This window comes from Chelonoidis abingdonii, unplaced genomic scaffold (assembly GCF_003597395.2).
Source record: "Chelonoidis abingdonii isolate Lonesome George unplaced genomic scaffold, CheloAbing_2.0 scaffold0819, whole genome shotgun sequence".
Classification (NCBI taxonomy): Eukaryota; Metazoa; Chordata; order Testudines; family Testudinidae; genus Chelonoidis; species Chelonoidis abingdonii.
Window position 1 is genome coordinate 1 of NW_027425080.1, and position 4,483 is coordinate 4,483.

The following is a 4,483-nucleotide window of genomic DNA, read 5'->3' on the forward strand; positions in this document are numbered from 1 at the left end:
ACAATGTGTGTAATTAACCAGTGGAACAGGTAGCCAAGGAATGTGATAATTCTCCACCATTTGGAGTCTTTAAATGAAGATTTACTCTCTTTCTAAAAGATATGGCCCAATTCAACCACAAGTTATTAGTCTTGGAAAGAGGAATTACAGGGTCAGGTTCTATGGTCTGTGTTACATTACGCAGGAACTCAGACCTGATGTTCATAATGGTGTCTTCTAGCCTTAACATCTATGAAGTTATGTTCCCACCTACTGCGATGACAATTTCATAGAGCTGTCTTTCCATCCAGAAACCAGTGAGCAGGAAATAACCTACTCTGATCTGAAGTTTCACACTCCTTCAAAGCAGCAGAGGCAACAAAGACCTACAACTGCAGAGAGGAAAGGTGTTATGCAGTATGAGCTTCTGGCTCCTTACTTTCTTTTATCAAAGTGTTCATAGTCAAACATCCTCCTCCTGGTGTAGTGGCTGCCTGTGGCCTCATGTTTAAGGAACAATAAAATTAGAATTTTGTCTACTGTGGAAGGAAATGGCATGTTAATGGGAGCTCGCTTAGGACCACACTGTGCCAATGCCTGGGCAGAAATTGGGATGTGACAGATCTGGACTTCACCAGGAGAGACTGTTTTCTCCACGTCTTCTCAATTCACACGAGATTTATTGAGCACGTATTCAATAGCTATTATTATTGGATTGGTTTAGCTCCATACAGGTTAGTTCTGGCTTTGGTAGACTGGTGTGGCTGAGAGCTCTGACCTGATACCAGAGATCCAGTCATCTTTCATTTTCTCTCTTATCTCTGTTAGACTCTCCTCCATCTTCACCATGGCTCCTTTCAATGATTCTGGGGCTCCTCTGCCTGGCTTTGCTGGTAACTGCAGGGGTTTTGGGTGCCAAGTGTAAGTATTTGCCAAGAAGGCAACAAACCATTATCTGAACCATTATAACATTTAGAAGGGATAGTCTAATAAGTATTTGAGTGATATGTGTAAATGCATGTGTGAGGCCCTGTCATAGTCTGCATTACTTTGTGAAAAACAATTGGTATTCAGATTTGAATTTTCCCAGTAAAACATGTGAGAAGCTGAGGTGCCTTTAAGAGTGTGTCTACACAGCAGTTTGGAATGAGCAGGAGCAAACCTTTTAGCCCAGGTCAACAGACTCAGGCCTGGTCTACAATGGGGCGAGGGCGGGGAAACGATCTAAGATACGCAAATTCAGCTACACTAGAATAGCATAGCTGAAGTCCATGTATCTTAGACTGACTTACCGCCTGTCTTCATGGCGTGGGATCAACGTCTGCGGCTCCCCCATCGACTCTGCTTCCGCCTCTCATCCTGGTGGAGTTCCGGAGTCGACGGGGAGTGTGTTCAGGGATCGATTTATCATCTAGATGAGACATGATAAATCGATCCCTGATAGATCACTAACCGCCAATTTGATGGGTAGCGTAGACGTACGCTAAGGCTAGCAGGGGTTGCACTAATGCTTTACGAATATCTGTATAGACACCACTTTGAAGCTACGTCTTGTATTGCTGCTGCAGTTCTGAATCCTAGGGAGAGAGGTGGTCCTACGAGTCCTTCTGATTTAAGACTAAGCTGTATCTGTGCTGGGGTTAAGTTGGTATAATTACATAATTTGGGGTAATGTTTCTTTCACACTCCTGACTACTGTATCTATGTTGATCTATCCTTCCAGGGTAGACCAGGTCTTTGCACTCAAATTGTATCAGTTCATGCTTTTTAGCTCACAAGGTCTTCAGTTCAATCCCCAGTATGTAAGCCATAATGACAACTGTCACAATCACTGTTAGCATCCTTATAATGCAAAAGGCAAACAATTTATATAAGTTTATTGAATTTTGTTTTAACTGATTTTTTGGGATGTGGATTTAAGTTCTCCAGGCTTCCCTTCAAGTGAGAAGACAGAAAGAGGAACTTATCGAGAAACAGGCTATTCTGAAAAACTTCACCCCGAGTTTGGATGGAAGCCGTTAAAAAACTGCACGCAACAAAGAGATGTCTCCAAGCAATAAACAAGAACTCTCAAAGCTGTGAAAGGGAGGTATCGATCAGAGCTCACTATTTTGTTTATATCCGTTATTGGTAATATGTGGCTTAATCAGAATCCAGCTCTTCTTGTCTATTAACAACAAAGGTACTTCTGCCCCTGTGCAAAAATGTACAAGGGCCTCATCTAAAATTAATTACATGGAAAGACACAAACAAATCTTAGCAAAAATATGGTGTCCTTATAGTACATAATCAATGATCCCTGTCACTGCTTCAAAGTAAGGGAACCTGGGGCGCTCCTTCCCAACTTGATTCTCTCAACAGTACAAGGGAAAGACACTGAAACAGAGGATTTTGAAAATGCAACAGGACAAATTAGGTGCTGGCACATAGACGACCCTCGATGCACTTCCTCCCACAGCACTAACACTGCGCTAGATGGATATCATATTTCATTCTCGTCAACCATCATTGTTGCTATCACTTTTGAAACACTGGCCTCTGATGATGATGACTCATCTGCAACAGAAGCAAGTTGTCAGAAAGGCATCTCACTGTGTTGCTAGCTCCTGCACATTGCTCTCATTACCTTCTTGTTCATTGTGATCTGAATGGAGCTGGATGGGAAACACGATTCCTGTCCCATGAGCACTTTTGAGAATTCAAAATTCTCATTTCATGTGAGGATAAACCAAGACCTTTCAAAGTTTTCCATGAAAAAACAGAGAAACCCCAGAGCAGCCAATAGCTGATGTTGAGAGTCTCACGTGGGATGAGGGAGGAATCAGGTTAAGTCTTGCTCTGCCTGATCAGAAAAGAGCCTTGACTCAAGTATCCCATACCAGGTTATTTTTTCGGCACCAACATCAGCTTCATTCTAGCCTGCAAGACAAACACTACATTGCCAGTGAGAAATATTAACCACTAGCTAGTACATGGTGACATTCAGTATCAAACGTGCTTCACCATCATCAATAAAGAAATATGCCAGTTCTGTATTGCTCTCTTTTCAAGGAGATAATGCAGCTCTTGCCCTGAGGGCTGGATACAGTTATAGAGGGACGTGTTACCATTTTACACATGAAAGGATGTCCTGGCAGAAGAGTAGAGAATACTGCTCTTGCAGGGGTCCAGACTGCTGAGGATAGAGAACAAGGGAAGAACTGGTAGGGAATTTACCCTTTGCCTTATTTTCCTGTATTTTCCAAACTATACTGCCCAGTATCCATTTCTGGTGGTGAAGTGGGATATGGGTATAAAATGAAAAATAACACTGGCAGGGTAAAATGACCCTCTAACTGCGTGTTGTCTTTGGAGCTGTGTCCCCAGAGAGATACTGGGCAGATTATGGGCACCAGAGAAGAGGTGAATTGCAATTTTATCACTGACTTCAGGAGTGATTAAAGGGTGGTGTATAGCATGAGGAAGGCACAGAGTCCTTTCTTAGGGTCTGAGTCTCCTCTCACTCATCATGAATCAGACTTCCTCCACTTGAAGTCAATGAAATGAATCTGAGAATAAAATCAAGCTTTTGTCTCTCTTTAACAGAGGCTGGAAATGCTGTTAGGTTAGTCCTGTGCTGCTTGGAAGAGAACTCCTCATCTCTCTCATTAGTGATACTTCTGGTGATGTTTGACTTGTTCTCCAGGGTTATCCTATCAGTTCTTCTCAGCCAGGATGTAGCTGTGATGCTTCCCATGAGTGACAGGTGCCGATTAAATTGGGCAAAAAATCTCATAAAATCTATGGCTAACTTTTAGGAAAAAATGGGGTGTGATTGGCAACGTTATGGGGCATTACGAAACACTGGTCCTGTTTGGGGACACATCAACCTTATTCTCATCCCTGGTATCCATACACCTACCATGGGGATTGATGTAAATGATTAGTCTTGTTCAAACAGGATTTCATAAACAGTCTGGTGTGTTTCATCTGGATTGGACTATTCCGTAAGGGAGCTGTACAAGCTGGATTGGTGGAGGATGGCACAGCTTATTCCACTGACCTGTAAGTCTCTGGCAGATCTAGAAGTTGTTCACTTGTGTTTTACATCCTGTGCATTTCTTACAGAATTTACACTCTGGTTGCTGACTGAACATATAGAGTTGTTTGTGTATTTTTACTTTTATCAAATTCTCGCAGGAAGGAGTGGTGCCCATTTGGATTGGTTGACATCTAAACCAATAAACAGTAATAAAACATTGAATAACATTAACAGTGGTAGGTGTAACTCTGTCAAAGTACAAATGAATATAGACATTCACAATATTCTAAAATGGGACATTTCAAAGCTGAAACATTGACTAAGGGTGATGTCACCATTACACTTAATGAGGAAAAGAAGAGAGACACCCTCCTAGCCCTGAACATTAAATTGTACAACAACTGCAGTAAATAGAAAACAAGAGACCATCTCAGCTAATTAACAATCTCACACCAAAAAAATTCCAAATCACAAGAAATGCTT

General features: G+C 41.9%; 1 pseudogene; it reads left to right on the top strand.

The window, feature by feature from the left end:
• The first annotated feature begins 290 nt into the window (after positions 1–290).
• On the top strand, positions 291–3,158 carry LOC116834414 (C-type lectin domain family 1 member A-like; annotated as a pseudogene).
• Positions 3,159–4,483: the final 1,325 nt, after the last annotated feature.